At 37.6% G+C, this 23,209-nt stretch overlaps 1 long non-coding RNA gene across 2 annotated transcripts; it reads right to left on the minus strand.

The window, feature by feature from the left end:
• Positions 1–443: 443 nt before the first annotated feature.
• LOC135443316 (uncharacterized) lies at positions 444–23,066 on the minus strand. 2 transcript variants are annotated; one of them, XR_010438963.1, is made up of 5 exons: positions 22,984–23,031; positions 21,571–21,632; positions 6,392–6,464; positions 4,422–4,560; positions 444–3,286 (listed from the first exon to the last, which is right to left on the minus strand). It is a non-coding gene; the product is annotated as an uncharacterized LOC135443316 (long non-coding RNA). The 2 variants fall into 2 exon arrangements; XR_010438962.1 differs by lacking the exons at positions 6,392–6,464; positions 21,571–21,632 and having other exon boundaries at positions 22,984–23,066.
• Between the last annotated feature and the right edge of the window lie 143 nt (positions 23,067–23,209).

Below are 23,209 nucleotides of genomic sequence, written 5' to 3' on the forward strand. Positions count from 1 at the left end.
CCAACAGGTAGGAAAATCATCATCCTCCAGGGTAATAAAAAGCTGTCTTTTGCCTTCTGTGTCACATAATGAAATGACTTCAAAAAAATCAGTGTCAGGAAGCAATCTCATGGGATTTTCATGAATACTGATCTGGATGTTCATTTTTTTTTACTGATTACTTTTAACAGCACAGCCTTATGCTCCTTTAAATGTTTTGGACAGAATTTACTCTAAATCATGGCACCTAAAAAGCTGGAAAAGGGACTTCAGGGTATTGGTAGGCAGCAAACTCAGCATGAGCCAGCAGCAGGCCCTGGCAGCCAAAAAAGGCCTCCAACACCCTAAGCAGCATTAACAGGAGCACAGCCAGCACAGCCCTGCCTGAGGAAAAAAAAAAAAAAAAAAAAACAACACAAAAAAAAGCATTTATTACTATATCAGGGAAAGAGAAGGGTTGGCAATAACACAAGACAGAACATTCCACCAGCAATTTGCTTTCTCAAAAAGCCTGCTGGTTGTAAATGTTGTCATGTAAGGCTCACCCCATGCATCACGTCCTTCCTGGTGCTCTGCTTTGCTGTTTCACCTGGTGCAACCTCTGTAGCTGCTGGTGGCATTTTAGTTCAGGAGTTCAATAACAAGTCACTTTTGCATGGCCATTCTCACACATGTTCCTTACCAACTGAGCAACGAGAGGCGTTACGATACAAAAGGCAGGCATTGCTGCTGTTAGCATATACAGGCAGCAAAGCACTTGAGAGTATTGGATCTTATTGATTTTTTTATTTACCTAGATCAGCTTGAATACAATGGGAAGAGAAGTTGGAATAGGTAGAAGGTGTAGTAATTGCAGTTTGTATGTCTGTTCTTCAAAAATATTATAACTTATTTCTCATAAATAGAGTATTACATAAACATAGTATGAACTGATAAAAGACAGAAAAGATTTATCCTAAGATGAGAGATTCAGACAGAAGTATCATCTTCCTCTGGCTTCCAGCACAGGCTTTTCCAGATAGGATGCATGACTGAGACACAAAAGGGGTCCAGAAGTTTCTACACAGGCCAATGGCGAGCTCCAAAGCCATAGCCTAATCTCTTTAAGAGATGCTAAGATACACCAGTAAGAGCTCCTACCTAAAAAATATTTTATAGCTCATGTTTATATAGCTTGTAACTTCAATTCAATCAAAAAGCTCCAAGGACTGAACAGGGATAACTCTTCAACCCTTACTGGGAGTCATTTCTGGTCATCTGGCAAATTATGATGATAGCACAGAAAGCCCCTGCCTTTTTAGTGAAGTGCAAAACTCAAAGCTCTTTGCAGACATAATTTTCTGGAAAGAAATAGAAGCACAGTCAGCAGTGATTGCCATTCAAATTAAAGGTGAAATATGACAGGAAATATTCTGGCCATTACAAAACAACCTGACAGCAAAGATATTGTCATAAATCTGGGCATGGCATTAAACATATATTTGTGATAAACAAAGTGAAACAACTACTATTTTCCATTTTAGAAGCACCACTATAACTTCATCTTTTCTGCACTGTCAGATTACAAAGTCCATCTTCTCAAACTATTACTTTGCAGTCTGGTTGTGGAGTTAAATCAGAATCTAGTGACAGTGACAATCTCACCACAAAATTTTTTAAAGACCATTTTAGCAAAGGATGTTAAGTAAATGTTTAGCTTGAAAAAAATATTAGAAACCATCATTCTTTCCAAGAAGCTGTATATTGTAAAATGGTTTTAAGGAATATATTCTTGCAGACTGACTTCTGCCTCCTAAAGACAAGCACATATGGAATGATATCTTATATAAATACCAGATTTGTGTGCACAGATGCAGCCGTGTGCGTGTCTGCAAGCCCAGATCAGCCTTCAGTTTTCAAAAATTCAGCACTGGAATCGGAGCACCTGATTGAACCTTTACTGTTTCTACCATGCAGGGTTTCATTTCAGAAGAGGTTTTTTCTAGGCCATTGTTGCCCAAACAGGTGTAGTGGTGACATAAGAGCCTCTTTGCTCAGGGACATTTCTTTCTTGGGAATAATTTCATGGATGCAATGTCTACTTTACCCCTAGCTATAGTTTTATCCCAGTATACAAGGACAACTTCCAGTTCACACCATTATGTATCCTAGTGCATCTTGACCTCTTCCTTGTCACCTCAGCCCTTCAGATTGATATGATTCTATGGCTTGTCTATTCCCTTATAGGTGGAAGAAAGAATGATTCCATGGCTTACATCTGCCTGACAGGGCTGGTGATGAGGTAATGCCTGCACAGTCAAGTAAAGAAATTTCTTATTCTCCTGTCTCCTACTTTCCTTTGCACAGATGACCAAGACAAATCCATTTCATTTAGCTTTCCAAAAAATAATTTTATAATAAAGCTTGGCCAGAAATACCATACTGTCGTCTATTATTTTCCACATTCTTCCCATTTTCCTTCACCCTTGCACTTCTACTTTTCAGTTTCCTAAATCCTAAACACCACACCGTAAAACAAAAGGAGCTACAAATGTTCATTCACAAATGATCAAATTTTGGATTTCTAAGCTAAAAACAAGTGATGTCACTTAAATAAGATTAGAAAGTTGTATGACAACAGTTTCAGGCAAGTAAAGACATGGGAAATTAAGGAAATTCAGTGGACAGGGTTTGAACCTTGCAGCTGAATGAGCAGGATAAATTATAACAAGCTTTAGGGAAAGCAAGACTAAACACCAGCCTTCAACATAGAAAAATATTCTGAATGTTGTATATCAGCAATGCACAAAGTCACAGAACAGATTATCCAGGAGTTTAACAACAATGAAATTAGCTTTACAATCTCCAGAGCTTTACAAACAACATTATAATAAAAACAAAAAAACAGATAAGGTATTTCTGCCTGCATATAAACAATCAATGTTATACTACTCCTTTCTTAATGTAGAAGTTATGATTTATTTGTAAAATAGAGATAGTATCCATATTCATAGAAGTGGAAACAGTGCTATGCATATTATGAGAGAGAATTTGTTTATTTAAATGGTGGATTAAAAAACCCCAATCAAAGCTTATGCATGTAAAACATAAATGCACATTGATAACTACTCAATACACCACATGCACCCAAAACATCTGAACCAAACAGAATAGTCTTGGCTGGTCAACCCACCCATCTTTGTGGGAAGATGATATTTAGTACCAGATCCTGTTGATTCTCACTTTGATGGGATTTCTTCAAAATGAAACATCATCATCATCAACCAGGAGTCTTCTAATGCCTGTTTTATGGCCCATGTTTGTTGGTCTAAAAATTTACATAAAAGACAACACTTGTGACCAACTTTCATTTCCATTGAGGAAACCAAAGACTGTCAGACAGTTTATCTTTGCTCACACAATACTTTGCCTTCAAAAGCAATGTACAGATTGATTAAAACTTATGCAAAACCCCCCTTAATTCCTGAGATATAGGTAATTACTCCAGAGCAGACCTGAAACTCACCAGTAGAACAGTGTACAAAAAAAACCCCAAAATGTCATTACTTGAGTTCAGTGTACTAATTAAATAGAGAATTCTGCTTTCCATAGCTGTTAGTCCAGTGCCTTTCAACAGAACATTCAGCTCAGGTCTTGTGGACAGAAATAGCTACCTTCACAAAATATGGTACTTAATTTCAGAAAAAAAAAGATTCAAATATGTAGAAAAAAATTAACTGTCCATTTCTATAATTATTACCACAGACCTTCAACGACAATAAAACAAGATTATTGGCAGAAGCCTGACTCTAGCTTTGAATTACTTTTTTTAATAATAATCAGATAAAATTTCCAATTTTATCATCCTTTAATTTGAAATCTGATTTCTTAGCTGTGAGGTGACGTTTAAAATTTTGCCTTTCACCTAGCTCACTAATGTTCATAGGCTTAAAGTGTTTCAAAATAAAAGAATGATTGTCACTGGAAAATGAGGGTTTTTTGCATAGTCATTGTCCTTTTTATTTGCTAGACAATCTCATTGTGATATGATCACATCTTCTCTTCAAGCTTTTCAGGGACACAAGATCATGTTTGTAAATGCTTTCCATTTCAGTGTTGTAAAGCCAAGTCAAAGATACAGGGATAAAGAATATGTGGAAGCATAATAAAACTCTCAAGGCACTAAACAACAGCAGGATAAGAGATCTTCGAATATTAACTGTTTTTCTTCAACCCAGCAGGAGTATTTTTTAAAGGAGCCATGTTCTAAAAACTTACATCTTGAGCACTTTCCTGGCTGAATTTCAAGCCTTTTCTTTTTTCTTACTGAAGGCGCTTACAAAAAGAATATTTTCTAGAACACAAAAGAGAATTGAGGACTAAAACTGAGTAATTTGTTTGACCCTGCAGAAATCTTCCATTACTTTTCCAGAGAACCTGCTTAGTAGGAGGTTTTCACTTACCTCATTATATACAGGGAGAGGCATCCTTGTTCTGAATTTCATTTAAATCTGAAAACACCATTCATAAATTTCTAGCAAAACACCCTCTTGATCAAATCAGGGTCATAGTTGACATGACTTGTGGTTCCCAGTTATTTGCCTAAAATAAAAATTTGGAAATGATTACAGGAAGGTTGTAGTTGAAAATGTGTCCACAGAAGCCTGAAAAAATGAAAAAGCAGAAAGTGAAGCAAATCAAAATTAAGTAGAGTAAGCAGGTTGCAGTCACATTGAGTCTTTCTGTTCTAGACTGAAAAATAAGTATTAATAGTAACATGGATATTGATGGAGACTTACAGGCAATTTAATTTTTTTGTTTGCAAAAAAATGGAGATTAGAACAAATCAAATAAAGGGAAGGGAAAATAGTCACAAAGGAAGGTTTACAGTTGCTGGTGATTTTCTCTAATAGGTTAAAGAAATCATTAGATGTGAAAATATTATGGTGAAAAGGACAGAGTTCAAGTGTAATGGAAAGTAAAATGAATCTCTCAAGAACTTTGGAACACAAGCTCTGAAAAGTAGTGCTGCTTAAATGTTTCACCACTTGTTTTCATTCCCAGTATTACAACATCATATCTAAAAATGTCCTTTATAAGTTTAAGTCACTTAATGCTATTAATAAACTCCCTGTACTTTCTTTTATATACTTTGAAAACCAACAGAAGGAAACAGCTTGCTAATAGAGAAAATAATTTCATTATATTTTTAAGTTTTTTTTTCATACACACACAAAAAAACCTCTTATTCCTTTAAAAGTACTCAGTTTTAGAAAGAAAAAAAGTCATGAACTTAAATCTGACAAGCAGGAAATCATACACAGCTTTCAGGACCTAAGATGTTACCTGTCTGGGGGTGTACAGAGATCACCATGTTCCCTTTGAGGTGATCCACATCACAAAGCCTAGATAGAGTCTAAACTCTCACTGGAAGCCCCTGAGGAGCATTCATCCTGTTTGAGAAAATTTATGTGCAGCATGGGGTATTCTCCAAGAAAGAGGCTCCATTTGGGATAAAAATGAACTTATTTTTATAGCACAAGAGGGTGTAGGACGCACCACTTTGAGTAGTCAATAGATGCTGCAAATTTTGATTTTTCACCTGTAAGAGCCAACATATCATTATGATTTCCATTATTTCAGAGAAATTTGATTTTTCCACTATTTCCCACTTGCTCAGATGATAAATTATTGTTGCGGTTCCTTGTTTGTGCACCTCTTGGTGGCATCTCTGGGTGCCTCTGGCATCTATCTTCCCACAGTTGTCATTCACACAGTTTCCAGATGTACTTCTCAAACTTTCTCATTCACAAAGCTACTTCCAGGCCCCAACTTCCAAGATGAGAGGCCTCCCTCTGTCACTGTTTTTCAGGAGATGTTTTCCCCAGTAATTTTACCTATTTAACCAGGCCACCTTATTCCTGCTCACATCAACATGTTCTAGAGGGCTTAAGGGGTATCTTTGAAGCGTTTTCTGCTGTCATCACTACTTGTAGCCCTAGAAAGTTCTGATCACCTCAGATAATACACAAAGTCAAAGAGGACAGGAGGGAAAACAGAAAATACCTTAAATTCAAGGTGCACAGATTAAATAAAAGAAAGTCTTTTCCACATTGATTAAGCCGTTATTAGACACTTACAAATTTTTCTTTTCCTTTCAGTAAAGACTTCATCCCTCAGCATTTGATACTAAATTTTCATAAATTTGGCAGTCCCACTAAACCAGAGACTGGCCTATCAGAAAAAAATGTGTGTCAGCAAGTTTGAAGAATGAAACTTTTTTCTTTCTATAATCATCTCAACGTTAGCAGATGCATGTTTGACAATTTGCAGACAGAACACAAGAGCAAGGAAATGGAGAAGCAATTGGTCTAACCATGCAGTCATTTACCCAAGCAAGCTATTTCCATTTAAATCAAAAAGCTTTGCTTACCTGAGCAAGTATTTCCCACCTACAGAAAAACTTGCAAAAATGGAACCGAAGTCATCCCAGTAAAGTATTACTTCTGAGCAAAGGGAAAACAGATGAATAATCTTTCAATGAGATAAGCAAAATTTTAACCAAATTTTATATTTGACAGTATATTAAATGTATCACAGAGCAATCCTCATGAGGAATCAACATTTGAAATAATCTCTAGGCAACAGAGCACTTTCTCCCTGCTGTAGTTATTGTAATGTCTGGTTTTTGAGTTGCAGTTTGTTTGTTTAGACAATTTAATTAAAGAGCTGAGTTTGAAACAAACTTTTCTCCATTGTGAATTCTGTCTAGGATACGATTCTATCCAGTTGTCTTGTCTTGAAAAATCTACTTAGGAACATCGTTGGAATAAACATGTATATATCTTTTCATGTATTTGTCTGAGCATATAGATGTTCACCTACTGAAGAGTCTCTAATGCTACATGAAAACCATTAGTGTTCAAACAGTGAGGTAAGGAGGAAGGTAATTGTGAATTTGGGCAAAAATGGTGTTTCTTTTTTAATAGAATTCCCACAATAAGAGCTAATTAAGAGCTAGCTTGAGACAAAAGGTACTAATAATGAAAATAAAGAACATTAGGAGTTTCAGGCATAGGAGCATTATGATATACTGGCATTGAGGGATGAAAGTGTATTCTTTTCACTGTCTTATTTTCAGGAGGTTCAGGAAACCTGAGGGCTGCTTCTGGCAATTCACCTGCATGCCCTTTTTCTCTTTTATCAGTTTCATTGTGTTTTACAGAATGTACAATGGCCTGTGGTGGCATAGGATCACCCACAGAGCCTGAATCTGAGTCTAGCAGTGCACAGAATACACATATGCAAGGCATCAATCTCAGGAGGGACAGAAAACAACTTGTTCAGAATTAGAAGCAGAAAAGCAAATTGTGACATTGGCCCGCACTGGAGGGGGTATGAGATGGTATTTTCTTGTGGGAAAACACTCTGAGCCTTCCTGATTTCCATAGGAGTTCCCAGCTCTTTTTAGATGGTGTGCTTATGCCATCACACCCTGGTGTTTTAGTCAGCTCTTCCCCATATATCAAACCAACCATAACATCAAAGGCAAACCAGAACAAAGAACAGCCTGAAGTGGTGTCACACACACAGGTGGCAACAAATCCCTTTTTGCCTTCTTCATTCCTGTGGGTATTAATCAGGGCCAGGAACAATCTGTTGTTTCTCAGGTTCAGCTACACAGGTTTTTTTAATAAAAAACCCAAACCCTACCTACTTAGAAATGAACCACAGCAAACTAAGTCACCATGAACTTTTTACATCTGCTCAATACATAATAATGAAGCTCAGGCTCATGGAATTCCCTTATTTGCCAAGTCATTAGTTACATTGGCAAAAATGATTTCAGGGAAAGGCAGTGGTGTTGGACTCAAAATGATGTTTACTCTCTTGTTCTGTTACAGTGTTTTATCATTTTATTATTACCAATGTAAGTCCCTAAGCCTCAGATTTCTGATGTCAGAAAATACACATGGACAAATGGGATGGAGGAGCGCCTGTTGTACCTTGGGAAAAGTAGGGTCTTGCTTCCACTGCAGAATGAAAGTGTTGAGAGGAAAATTAGGTAAATATAAAACAGCATGGAACTTCATGTTAGAAAATTCAGGAGGTTAAAAAGTAAGCTGGCATAAGATTGGTACCTTAAACTGCTGTGCCTTGCTTGTGAAAGTTCTTGACTTCACTAATGGTGCTTCCCACTCAGTCAATTCAGTAATTTGTCATTTTGTGGTATAAAAACTCATGCATTTTCACTCAGAACACCAAAAAGACACACACACACAAATTTTGATAAACAACAAACAGGTAAAAATGTAAAAAGCAAAGCACAGAACAAGGAAACCATGCAGTTATTTGTAGCTGCTACTATCTTATTTAGAAAAATAGAGGTGGAATCCATTGAAAGACAGCTCTGAAGGGCAGAGGAGCCAAAAAATTTGCAGGTCTTTAAAGACAACCTCGTCCAAGTACAGGAATAGTCCATTCAAACTAGTAATATAAGTAGTAGGCATTGTGAGTTGTCATTTGATCTGTAAATTAGTTCTAACAGAATGTATCATAATCACCTCTGTATAATTTAAATAAACAATCTAATCAAGGGAATGACAAATATGGCAAAGAAAAATAAAACCTCTAAATCTAAAGAAAGAACAACTACTCCCATTCCACAAGGCAAGAAACGTGGACTTTGGATAACGTTACACCCTGGTTCTTTTCTCCAGAATATTGCCCAAAGAAATAGAATTAAACTCTTAGAGCAGCAACTCTCCACCTTTTTTCCCCCAAGTTCACTCTCACTTCTGTGCTCTCCACCACCCCCATGCCCACATTTGAGTTTCCCCACTCCTCCTGTGCTGTTGCTGTGACCATGGGTGCTCCCCCAGCTGCTTGTCCTGTATCCCAGACCATGGAACATCACACCACAGTGTTACACAACAGGCTTGGAGGTGAAATGTGTCTCCTCATCCCAGAGCTCCTCTTACACTCACCACTGTCTTCATAAGTTGCATCAAACAAGCTACTTCAATCTTCAACCTAACTAAAATTGGCTGTGTGCTCTTTCCAATCCAAACATGATGAAATAGCTCTGATTCTCTATACAATCTTCTAGACATGTTACCCTTTTTTTCCAAATGGCTTCCAAGACCTTTGGGGTATTTGAGTTTTAATTAATTGACTTGTGGAGTAACTGGTTTAACACTGACAGCTAAGAAAAATTTACTTTAGCACTGGACCCAAGAAAGTCCAGGAGTTGTAAAAGACCTTTTGATAATATATTCTTTAATGGATTTTGTCACTTACATTATTTTGCTATAGGATCTTACAAATGCAGACATGAATGGGCACAAGATAAAAACTTGTTATATGATGGCTATTACAGTATTGTTAATAAAACGACATTCTTATTTTTGAGTCTCAGAAAGAGAACTTTGCTCCTCCCGTATACTTTATATATAATACAGGTTTAGATGAAATATATTTTCTATTTCTATAGTTTCAGAATTAAAATGTCCATCTGAGGAAATTCACTCTAAAGGAATTCATCAATCAAAACAAAAAACCACACAAGAAGTCATCCACAGCAGAACTGATACGCTGTTTGGAGCTGTTGTCTTTAGTTAACAGTAACTTAGGTGGATTAACACTTACGGTTTCATTTCAATAAAAAAGATCCTTGGAAGAAATGTTTGAACCATTTAAACTACTGAACTATTTGAACTATTTTAAAAAAAAATTTCCTACCACAGAACTCAAGAGGGAAAGCAGCACAGAAATGTTGCAAGATGGTCTACACCAGAGGGAGGAAAAAAGGGGTTAAGAAGTTAAAGACAGAGGAATAAGGTCCTGTGACTCATAGACCTCTTCCTCCAAAACCCATACGTTTGATTCATTCAGTTCCCTCTCATCCAGGGAGGAGATAATGTTCCACACTATGCAAGCACTATGATCCCAATAATATCATCCATTGTCCTAACCAGGCAGGTGATGACAGCAGGAGCAGGAAGGGAATAGCACTGTACATAAATCACACAAGACTAGCAGAGAAAAACAAATTATTGAGGGATTTGTTGCAAATCCTGTGCACCGACTTCTCTCCCACTAAGGAAAGGATGAAAGCTGGGATCCTGGAACTGGTTCTGATATTAAGGGAAAGGGCAAGAGTTGAGTTACAAGGCAAGAAACAAGGTGCTGCAGAAGCTCCATCAATGGAGGAACAAGCTTCAAGGAGTGGCAAAAAAAAGAAACAAAAGAAAAGCTACACAAAGAAATTGAACTGTTCTATGTATAGCATGATAGCTAGAGAGTTTAACAAAGTGTTGGAAGAATAAATGTTTTTCCCTAAAGCAGAAATGTCAGTGTATCCTCACTAGGCCTAGCTGTGTGCCAAGAGCTTCAGCAGTTCCAAGAAAGTGCACGACAGCATACAGTCTCTCATGTTAAATATAAGAGGGGATTTTCAATCACTGAGGCCCAATATTATAATCTGAAGGTCAAAAGATTATAGAAAAAAAATGAAAAAAGAGCATACACTACTGCAGGTAAGAGGTCTGAAAAGGAAACACAGAGTGCAGAGAGAAAAGAACAGCACTACAATGATTGTTATGAATTTTCGGTAGGAAGATACCAGTAAACACCAGGAAATTTATCTTGAGAAATTCTCGGTGGCAAAAGTACTCTGCAAGGAAGCAAATAGATACAAGGTGTATTTGTTGTGAAAAAAGTTCACAGCCTAAATACTACCACTGTATTGTGTCAAAAGCAAGCATTGTGCAAGTTATAGGAGTTAACAGCAAAGACCGTGGATAATTAATTTACTCTGGATATTAATAAAAGACTAAATATTCATGTATGCTAATTAGTAATATTTAAAAACATGTTATTACCTGCCTAATTATCATAGATTAATCAATGATAATTAACAAGTGATTAATCAATGGATCTCTATAGAATAGAAAGAAAACAAGTTCCCACCTGAAAACAAGAATGTAGCTAAGCAAACTTGCCAGAAATTGAATGTACAGAGAAGGTGTTTGGCAAGAAACATAACTGAGCCCCAATCCACAGCTAAGTGTGAAGACTGACATCCTTGCAGAGATCTGTGGAGTGGAGAGGGCATGGCAGAGGCACTGCCAGAGCACCAGGCAGGGCTGAGATTGCACAGAATTATATCAAATACCCTGAGAGCAGGGCAGTGGAGACCCTTATGCCAACCAAAGCTCGGTGCATTTAAACGTGAAACTCAAACTACACGACCCAAATGGATGTCAAGTGTGCTCAGGGGTACAGTACAATGGTGACTGCAATTCATTTCTCAAAAAAGGCACAACATGTTCAATTTCCTGATAAATTCCTATAAAAAAAAAGGAATTCAGGTTATGCCATAATATCTGCTGAAGCAGCAAAAAGGCTTCAGATATTCAAAATAGGTGCAGGTGCACAATTGAAGTGCTTTCCTTTGAGGTGACACAGATGGTGCTTGGCAAAACCTCTGGCACGGTAGCCAGGGGTCAGGCAAGGCCAGCTGAGAGCCCACAGCAGCCCCAGGATGCAGGGGACACGTGCATAATGCAAACAGCAGCAGGCAGGGAAAGCACTGGGTGCTGGAAAGGGGCAGCAGCTGACCACAATTGCAATAGCTCCTGGGGAAGGACACAGTCCTTAGGGAGCTACTCCAGAGAAACTGGCAGCTGTGATCAAGGCACAGAGGGCCCCAGGAGCCAGTGCCAAACCAACAGCAGTCAGCCTTCGCTGAACCCCCTCCTTCTCACCAAAAGGAACAAAAAATGTTCCCTTTGATTTTGACCCACTCAGGTTTCTCCTTCTGATTTGTATTTTATAATCATCTCAGTGATGGCCATAACAAACAAAACACAGAAATAATATTTTTACACATCCAAGTGTCTTAATAATAAATTCTTGTATGAATACAACAGCCACCACTAAGGGCTGCCGTGATATGATACTCAAGTTTCTATTCAGTGTGTAAGGTGAGCAGGTGATGCACTGGCAAATGAAGCTGGATTAGAGATGCAGCCTGCTAACCTGCAGCACATCATTTGGAAGCTGCTGGTTCTTCCAAATGCCCTTTGCACCTCATCTGCAGAAAAGGGGGATTTTCTTCCTGCTTTTCCAAAAGGAAGCACATGGGGTGCTCAAAGGACTGCACAGGCTGAAAGCCATAGCTGACAAAATTCCCAAGTATAAATTCACAAGTCAGCAATACAACAGAAAAATTCATAGTGCTTCCTCAAAGTATTGTATTTGCTGCATACAGCTGAGTCTGCACTCATGAAAAAGCAAGAGGGAATCACACACTTCAAAAACGTTTTAGGAAAGAGAGATCACACACGAAGCAAGATGAAGGGGATAATAATCAGCAGATTTCCAAACAACTGTAATTTTTCAAATATTTTGGGAGACAGTAAAAATGCCCAGTGACATGAATTTGTCATGTAAAACTTGACATTTGCCACAGCACCAATGCTCAATTAATGAAAATGCCTACAACTTGAGCAGTTTGTGTATCCTGCGGTCCACTGAACATCATTCTCTCTCCAGGTGTGTGCTCCTTACTTTTTGTTGCTGCTTTCTACGTATTGTATCAAAAGCAAGGGCTGAAAGCAGAAATAACACTGTTACTGTACACTGCTATAACAGTGACTTCAAAATACCTGGTATATTTGGGGTAAAAGGAAATCCCAGAACAAATTAGCTTTGTTAGGCTCTTCCTGCAGAAAAGACTATTACCACTCTGTTTTTCAAATATATAGAAGCTTAAAACATTTCAAAAGTCATGAAATTTACAGAAATCTGGATTCTGCTGTTACATAATTACTTTTCACAATCTTTAGCTCTACCATGTTTTAAATTTAACCCTTATGCTTCCTAGATTAACGAAAATAGATTAATATGTCAGCCCTAAAGAAGATTTTCAAGCTTGTAAAATCCCATTAAATTAAACAATCTTTTCCAATGTATATCACAGTATTAGCAACTACAAAAAGAAATATTACTTGCTGTGCCATAGAGTTAAAATAATTTCAGAGTCTATAGAGATTAGCATAATCTTTCTTAGCAAATCCATCATTGAGGGTAGCCTTAAAAACATCTGGTTGTGAATCAAAACTGGGAAAATTGTGGTTTTCAGTCAAAAAAAATTTTCAATGAGAATTTGGTTTCTTCCAAAGGAAAAACATGGATTCATAATCAGCATTTTCTGGAAAGATGGGGGAGTTAACAAGGAATAGTATTCATTCACAGCAAAGACATACATAGGACATCAGGAGAAACAGTTTTTAACAAGTAACATTGAAATACAAAAACAAGTCCATAGCTTGGGAAAAAGACCCACATAGATGGGTTAGATAATTTTTTGTCATTGAATAGACTAAGATAATCTCTTGAAGCAACTTTGAATCCTATGTTACTGTAATTCCCAGAAGAAATTCTGGGTTTGCTACATTTCCTTTCATTTAATAATTAATCTTTTAATAAGACATTTCTTTTTATATATTTGGGGATTTTTCTCTGCTACTGATTAATGTTTCCCCTTTTTAGCTATACATTTAAACAGGGAGATTATATTAGAGTTAAAAATACATAACTTTTGACGTTGCATGCCTTTTTTACCATCAAATTTCTAATAAGTAACTCCACTTCTAGGTTTGTCACAATTCTTTCTGAAAAGGCCTCATATTTCTGAAAAAAAGTTTGCAAGTTGATCTATTCCTTTTGACAATTTACCTCCAAAAGCATTATTTATTACTACCTAAATATATTTTCCATAAGTCCATAAATATTTCCATTAGCACACACGTCTGCTTTTAGTTTCAATTTTTTGACACTTGAAATTATCATTTGTTTACTGGGAAACAAAATATTTAATTCTCAGCCAAATCTTAATCTACTGCTGCACTTTTGTTAAGCTTCGTAATAATCTGAGTACAGATTTTATCTACCCATCTTTGAATGCTTCTCAATTTCAGTATCGCAGTCAGTCACTCTAAGTGTAAATTTATTATAATGAATTTTAGTGATATAAATGTACATCTAGACATAGAGCCTTGCTACTGCTGATCTTTGTTGGTGTAAAGAACTGGCACAGAAGGGAAACTTACCAAGGCAGTTTTGTCTTCTTTATTTTCTTTTCATATGTAAAACTAGTAGAGACAGAGCAATCTCACTTGCAGTAAAATCTTCCTTCCAATCCTGGATAGGAAGATATAGCCACAAAACAAACTTTTCTGGAGTACTCTAAGACAGACCTTGTCTCCAGAGGAAAACAGAGAGCAAACACATCCTTGTGCAGAGAAGGCTGACACCAAAACAACCAATTCAGCAAGAACAGCTGTTATCCAGAGTGAACAGCAGAGTCAACACACACTCTGAACCCAAAGGAAGCAAAATGTTAAAAGAGACCAAAGTGCTTGCAGAGACAAGGCTATATTTCAAAACTGTGAAGGAGAAGAAATGGATGAATAGTAGGTTAACTACAAATCATACTTAATGCTTTATTCTTCCCTATATAGAAGATTCTCTGGAATTGGATGAAGCAATTGAGTGAAGGATTAGGTTATCTGTATATTATGTAGAAAGTCAAATTGAATGTTCTATGAATGTGTAAGATAATTACCAAAAGAAAACACAGCCTGTTTAGGGCAGGTACAACCAGCACTGGGGCATGAACAACCTCTGCGCTCTTCACAGGGGCTGGAGTAGCCACAAATAATTGCCAAACCTTAAACAACACCTGAACCACATTCAAAAACATGCTGGTTCCCAGCAATAAGGCCATGCTGGTTCAACAGTCCAATGATATTCAAATTTTACAAATTCTCAAACGCTATTGCAATTAGCCTGCAGAAGAAGGGGGACATAAAAAGAAACATTTCATGTAATACCTAAAATTATGATAGCTTCAAACAATGTGTTTCAGAATGGCAAATCCTTCAAGATTTAAGCCTAATGAAATCAAAGGTACATAGGCTTAAAACCACTATTCACATTCAGTCAGCCATACTATTAACTTGGTTGGATATTTTTCATGTTGAATAGATTCTGCTCATAAATGTCACCACGGGGATATTTGTTCACCAGAACGCGTGTGAGCAATTGCAAACCTTTGAGCAAAGGGCCCCTGTTGAGGCACTTCTGCTGCATTCAGGATGTCAGTGGGTTTTGGAATTGCAGCTAAAACCCTGGGTGGAGGTGAAGATTCATTTACCCGTTTTTAATAACTCAGAAAGAAAGAGCAACTAGCTTTCTGCATCTGGCACAAAGTTATTCCTTAAACCAGTGGACGCATCTCAGCAAAACATACCAAAGTCCCTTACCTCAAGCACCCTTCATTTTGAAGCCAAATGACCCAGATATCCCATCATAAATAGGAATTATCATTCAATTAATAATAGGCATAAAGAGGCACAAGACCGTATAACAGTCACCACAATGCTTGATTTCTCTGATTTATTCTTGCTGTTTTCTAGTCAGCGTGGAATGACAAATGCTTTCTTTTCATTATTGTCTGCTTGAAGTTATGCTTCTAATTTTCTCTCTTGACAAAAGGTGAGAATTCATGTTTAGCACAATTGAATTATCAAAAAAAATCAAATGTGATTTTTAACTATAGATGAATGTACTATTCTTCTTTATTCCTACCTTCCTTCCCCCTGTGAATCCCTGCCAGCCCTTCTCCCACAATGACAGCACCTTCTTTGCATGAGCAAAACACAATAGAATTAGTTACAGTCTTTCTTTTTATTTAGGGGCATTTCTAGTTACAGAAATACTTTAAACCTTAAGTCTAAAACAGCTGTTTTATCTGCTGTGAAGTTCATGTATTAAAAATTCTAACATGAAAGAAAAGGGGGATGTTTGGGCTTTTGGTCTAGCTTTTCTGGTCATTTCACTGGATTGTATACTCTCTCACAAAGATTTTTTTTCCAAGTGAGCCAGTAATTTGAAAATTTTCTAGTCTTCCAAATAATTTTACTTCCTGCCTATGTGTAATTTCACAGGGCAGGCTTCATGCAAATTCAGTCAGTGCAAACTCAGTTTCCAAATTCTTCAAGTCAGCCTAACTAAAGATTATAGTCTTGATCTTTTGTTGAGCCTCACGCAATGAATTCTCAGCATATACCAAGCCCCAGCAGTATTAGCACTGGCTTGGGGGCTGTACTTGTTCTTCAAATCATTGTGCACTGCTGCCAATTAAATCCACTGGACTGAAATCAAGATGGCATTTCAGGAAGTTGGTATGGCTTTCTGCGCTCCAGAAACCAAGTGAAAAATTCTGAGAAGGGAAAACAAACGAATAGAATGCAGTGTGAGCAGCAGCAGCATTCATGATCTCCTCCTTCAGTTTTTCTCTCAGTGTTTCCACAGCGTGTCCGAACTCCCACATAATCCTTCTCTGACTTCAACTTCTCTGCCAATGCTCCCAGACCATGACATCTTTTATTTTATCAGTTCAGTCTCCAGTTTTTGAAACAATATAACACTGGAGACATAGCTTCGGTTTTAAGGGAAACAAAGGGAAATTATTCCTGCCTTCCTAAGACAACTTCAGTTACCCCTTTAAAAGAAAGAAGAGTTGGGATTTGTCTGCATAACCCAGGGTGGCTTTGGTTCTGCTGCAAGCTGCTTACAGGGCAGGTAATATTCTGTGACTGTGCATCTCAGTGTGGCTGCCAGCTTGTGGGAGAGGTTGCCAGGGCTGGCTTGCAACAGAGCTGGAGGAAAGAATCACCGAGATGTCAAAAGTTTGAGACATTTTCACTACAATTTCCTGAAAGAGAATCCTTTAGGCTTTTCCTTGATTCTTCTGCTACAGGTTAGAAGTTTTGAACCTCTCTCTTAAAACCAACACATAAGGGCTGGAAATCCCCTATATATTTCCTGATATGTCCCTATGCAAATAAACTGATAACTCCATGTAACCAATTATACTGTCTGCCTCAAACATATGCATTTAATTAAAAGGTAGACAATGAGTATTTATTACTAATTTAAAACTGCATAGCAAGAATTGATTGCATCTTTCCAATCTCCATATCCATCCCAGCTGTTTTCCAATTAGCCACGTCCACCATAATCTTAGTTTCATTTGCTCAGTCCCAGGCACAGTATTACAGCATGAGTTACTCTTCCTTTCTGCTTGTAGGACACAGAGATAGCGACTGCCTTTTGATCTTAAATCCACTGTTCCTAGTTCCCTTTTTGAAACCATAAGAGAAGTTAAAGGTTCCACCTTTGGGATGTTTAAACATCTGCAACTGCTGTCACTGCATTAAAATGTGTGAGTGCCCCTGCTATTCCCTTACTGTTGTCCAGGACTAGCATGTCTCCACCAGAGAGTGACCCCAAAACACATGCTGCTGACAAGAGGTCCTTATTTAAGCAGTTATGTACTAAATTACATGCCTTGGAAGAGGCACAAAGACAAACAGCATTATGACCACCAGAAAGATGATTCTCAAAAAATTTATTCCTGTTCTCTAAGTGAAGGAAGTCTGTCTGAGGATATAATGGCCAGGTGCATGGTTAAGAAACCAGAAGCAGTCATACAAATGGATGACAGCCACCTTGTCAGCATCTGTGATGTCCCACCCTTAAGGGGAATGGAGCACTCAAGACTCATAGATGCTCAGGGTTGAAAGGGAAAACAGAAGTCAGAGGGGCCCCAATAACTCAAAGTTTTGTTAGCAAATTACACACTTGGCATGAAAACTGGCAGGTTAGTCCCTGAGATGCTACATAAGGAGTTTGGATAAAGGGGTAGGGCAAAAGGGAAGAGAATAAGTAAGAAAGGGCTTCAGGGGGTTTTGGTGGTCTTATTCCCCCCTACAGTGCATGCCTACCTCTTGATCTGATACCTTAGGTTTTAGTTTTATATTTTTCAGATTCTGTGCTGTACTACACAGTAAAATGTGTAGTTCTGAGCTTCTTATTAAGCAATGGTACACTCTCTTCACAGAGTAACTAGAGGAAAAAATTTCTTCTCTAGCCGGGGACCAAAGACAATCAACCCAAACCTCAGGCCCAAGAGCATAAACAATGTGGACTGAAGAGAGATGTTACAAGAAGGATGAGACTTCATAACCTAAAGCTGTAATTGGATGATTAAATCCAATATGCAAATGGACCAGAACTTATAAAAGTTCTGACTTATAAAAGACCTCAGAACTTATAAAAGACCCTCTGATCAGTCATCCATTTTTGTGACCATTTTGGGTCCAGCCCTGGCTGGGCTCTTGTACTGCCCAAGGTGTTTCCATTGAGGTCTTTTAATAAATCCCTGCTTTATTCTTTAACTCTGTCCAGCCTCTGTTCTAGGTCAGCCTTCACAAGGCATCAGCTCTCACCCCTGTGCCTGTACTGTACTGTGTTGTGCTTATCTGTAGGAACAAGAACAGGGTGTTTGTTCCAGGAAAATACTGCCCTTCCTCCCAGTGGCTCCTTTCTCCAGCCACATCCTGCTCTTCTCTCACTGTGTGCTATTCCCAACAATCCTTAGCTGCTGGTGCCAACAATTCCCTGTTTGGCTTCACAGCCATCCAGCTATTGCTGCTTGACACAAAAATCCCTTATCTTCTGGGCTTCTACGCCATCTTAACAAGCTACATTGGTTTTGAACACCAAAGAGAGTGACGATGCTACCACAAGAATTGCCAGTCTTGACTTTTCATACGATGTATCTTGCGGGCAGGTAACGTGTTTACACACACACTCCCACACACTGAGCACACCAGGCATGGAACGCAATCCTGGAATTTAACTGAGGTTATATGCCAGCTTTTCAGCAATGCACATTATCACTATGAAAGCCATCTGTTAAAACTGTGCTAAGATTATAGGCAGTTAAACTGCTAAATGTTATTCGTCCGTCTTTTTTAGTCCCCTTCTGTTCACTGAGGCTCACTGGAGCATGTGCAGGTGCTGCAACTCCCTGGGATAGGAGGTACTGCAATCAAAGTAGTCCCCTATCAGGGGAACACTATCACTGTGTCATTTCTCCTAAGAATTTTCCTTAAGTCTCAGAAAAATTGATCATGGTGCTACCTGCAGATTTCTTGTCCCCCCCAGCAATGGCCAGCTCAGAATTTGAGAACTTACATGGCATTACTCATTCCAAAGGTATGCTTGCTCTTGAGGTATGAAGAGAGGGCTCAGTCAATAAAGTACTGATTAAAGACCAATCTGAACTGTTGGATATCAATTCTGCTCATCTCATCAACATTTTATTCATATAGGATTTCTCTAGAAAGACTGATGTAATCTCCTTCAAGGAACTGGGTGACCATCTGGTAATTAATCAAGGTACCTCAACAGAACCAAATCAAGTTGTAAAGACAGCAGCACTTCAAGAGGAAGGCAGTGCAATTCAAAACCAGCATATTGTGAGTTTTCTTCTCTGTATTTCAACAGAAAACTCTAAAAACTAGAGAATAAAAGTTATGCAGAGCAGTGATAGCTTTAAAGCTAAACTAAGTGATCTCTAAAAACTGAGGGCACTTACGGAAATTGCTGCACCCTTCTCATCTAAGAAGCTTTAGGAGGTTTTATTTGTTCCCCAAATAAATTACACTTGTAAGAAGTCACCCTTCAATGTTCAATCCATCCAATGCTTAATCTTAAATCCATGCTCTGTTTGGATTCCTCTACAAGGTATGTGAAACATTCTTAAAAACTGAAACCTCGTTTTCTTTCAAGATAGCAGCCAACCAAACTATAAGGCCTAACAGAACCCATAGTTTGTAGATAAGATATCAAATGTTACATCACTAGGACAGATAATAAAATATTAAAAAAAAACCATCACATTTTCAGTATCATAATTAAAGTAAGCACTTTTAAAAATACTTGCAAGTTTTTTTTTTTTTCAAAATCTCAGTATTCATGGCATCCAGAGATGGAGGTTGATGCAAGTCTGCACAAAGCACATTGAAAGCTTAGATTTTAAGACAGATTAAAAAAAAGTTTGCATCCATCTTCTCTTTAGCTACAGAAAGAAAACAAGAATAATATAAAATAAAAGCATGATTTCTTAACCTAAATTCAGATTCTTCTAGCTACCTCTTCAGGCACTGCAAATACCAGCTTTGCTTCAAATGTAGTCTGCAGACTACTTTTTACAATTAGGTCTTCAAACTGTTAGAAGACACTTCCACTAGAAACAGACCAAAAATGGGAGGTTATATCTACATTCTACTGGAGTGCTGCAGTAAAGAGAAACCTACAAATGTGAGTCACTGAAACAAAAGAGCATTTTCCATCAAGCTCACAGGATTTTCACACAGACCTTGCCAGTTGCTACAAACCAAGGCCCTAATCCCTCAAATTTTAACACATAGTATCAATTTCACTTCAGCATGCATTCCATTGAAGTGAGTAATGCTTCTTAAAGCTGGAAGTAGATGCATAAATATTCACAGAATTGTTGACTAACTCTGCAGAGGAATACTTGTTAGATAAGGAGAGAAGGAAACCGGCGCCCTTGTAGTCACATTTAGGCACAGAAAGCGGTTACATGTTCTAGTAAACTCCTGAGAAACATAGAGAGACATCCAAGTTCTATAGAATCCCTAAAAAAAAAACCACCATACCTGTTTTCTGACAACACAGATAATAGGCTTAATATTTGTCTGAAAAGGACATGTACGGAATCTGAAAATAAGCACTAGAATTGAACAAATTGCACATATAGAGGGATTGGCAGGATCTGTCTGTCCACTAAACTCCATGGAACACACAGATTCTGACTTTGTACAAAGATATTTCTTTATGCAAGATGAGCCAGATGAATTCCAACTGTTCCAATGAGAAATTAAACTCTTATATGTCCTATAATTTTTGGATAAGAAAGTAGCTCAGGAATCCTGAGCAACTTTAATGATTAATGTTTGTGATGTCTATACATGTACCTCTCAAGGGCAAATTTTTTGCATAGTTCATTATTAATGGAAATAGCATGCCTAACTCCCTGTACACCATGCAGAAAATGTACTTCTTTACAACTATCCTGGTACAGAAAAGTAGGAAAATATTTATTTTTCTATTTTAAAATTATATTCAAAGTATCTCTGATAAGAAGCTAATAAATATGCAAAACAACTGGAGAGAAAAATCAGCAAAAGCAGAAAGAGGTTCTAGCAACAATTTATTCTTAACACAATAAGATGATTTCCAATATCTTAATGCAAATAAAAGCATTCTTTAAGTTTGTATCTTCTTATATCTGCCCAAGACAGTATATTTCCTTTATTTCTCCTTCAGTAATTATAGGAGGTTATATAATGCATATAATCTACTTAAAATTACTCTTATAGACGGGAAAAAAACCTGCAACCTTTTTTAAATGTTAGTGAAACACAAGAGCCTTTATAGACAAAGAAAGGTGTAGAACCTCATTATTTTATTAAGTCTCAGTGTGAAGGAGTCCCCTATATTGAAAAAATATTGACTTTTGGATTGGACAACTTCCCCTTCAAAATACTGGTAAGTGATTTAAATGTTCAGTTTTTCAATAACATTGCTGAAGTCCAAACCAAGCCTTCTCACTGCCTTACTTATGAACAAAAAAAGTGAAAAAAATCCCATAGAATCATGAAATACCTCAAGTTTGAAGAGACCTGCAAGGATCATGACATCCAACTCTTTGTTCCTTACAGGACCCCCTAAAAGTAAATCACAAACTCATAAATCATAAAAAGAATGTCATCCAGATGGCTTTTGAACTCTGACAGCTCAGTACTGTGATGGCTTCCCTGTGGAGCCTGTAGTAAAATAAATGTGAGGTAAGTGCCACGAGGTAAAAGAATGTGTCATTTAACTGACAGAAACTGCAATATCACAGAACATCTATCACAATATTAAGCAGAACATCAAACATATGGCCTGGGAAAGGAGGTGGTTTTTCAGAAATTAATAAAATATTGTTTACAATAAGAAATACACACAAATATACCATGAAAAAAACCCAGATAAATGACAGAAGACAGCAGAAAAAAATTCCCCAAAAATGATACTGTAGCAGAAATAAAGACCAAAGTGGGATACTGCAGGACTAACTGGACTCAATGGTCATGATTTGCTTATGGAGGATGGGGTGGGGGAATGATGTGGCAAATTCCTTGTTGTTTCAAAGTAGTCAGAACAGATTCCTAACAATTCCTGCAATCCTACTGCCTGCCTGATTGCCAAGCTACTGCCAACAGTGAGCATCACTGCCCAGAGGGGGATTCTTAAAGCTGCTAAGGATGATTCTGTCAGATGCTAATTAAGGAACCTCAGCGTCATCTTAACACTCTCCTATGAAGCTTCCAGCTCTGATAAGACCAGGCTAAAACCAGATGTTTCAGCAAAATCAAGGAGGAAAAGGGAAAATAACTTAAACTTCTTATTAGTGCTTTATCTAAGAAAATCAAGAAGAATGCAGTAAGATGTATAGAAGTCATTGATCTGTTCTAAAACAGAACAAATCAGTAACCATGTCTTATAATAAGCCAAGTTTCTGAATGGTCTCTGGATGTTATATTGTGTTGTATATATATAATAGTGTGTATATATCACACACTATTCAACCTTGAGAAATCCAAACTAATCCTAGGTTGGCTTCATTTTCCTCCTCTCTGGACATCAAAACACTGGAATTATTTGTTTTCCCTTTTTAAATGAATTCCAGTTATGCAAAACAAATGAGAAAGCTTGGTCATAAATTCCTCTAGTTTGGAACTCAGCACTACAAACCATCTTTATTTCCACAGAAGACAAAAATTGATTCAAATTGTTTGTTTTGACTAAACCCATACAGTCACTTTTTGTCGGCTTTTTTTTTTTTAAGCATAATTAAAATTCTGTTTGTGACAACTCCTGCAAAAGTACTAAGCAGGATGAAATTAAACAGCTGCTGTAATCCACATGCAAAACTTAATCTGCAAAAAAGTTGGAGAATCTGGTCTTTCCATTTCAGTTTCTAACCCCAAAAGTAAGCATGGTTGCTGCCATCTTATTGCAAAAGTCCTATACCTTCTTGGTGATGTCTCATATGTAGCTCCTCACAGCAGCAACTCTTCCTTCTTCACAGCACACCCAACAAACACCAATTCTCTCCTCACCTGCCTACTCCACTCTTTTATAGCACCCTTCTATTGGGCACAGCTGTGGCCTGTTAAGGGCAGGGCTGTTCCCAATCTTTGGTGATTGGTACAGCTGCAACTCCTCAGGTGTGAGATTACCTTCTGCACTATCTTTA

This window comes from Zonotrichia leucophrys, chromosome 1, assembly GCF_028769735.1.
Source record: "Zonotrichia leucophrys gambelii isolate GWCS_2022_RI chromosome 1, RI_Zleu_2.0, whole genome shotgun sequence".
Taxonomy (NCBI): domain Eukaryota; kingdom Metazoa; phylum Chordata; class Aves; order Passeriformes; family Passerellidae; genus Zonotrichia; species Zonotrichia leucophrys.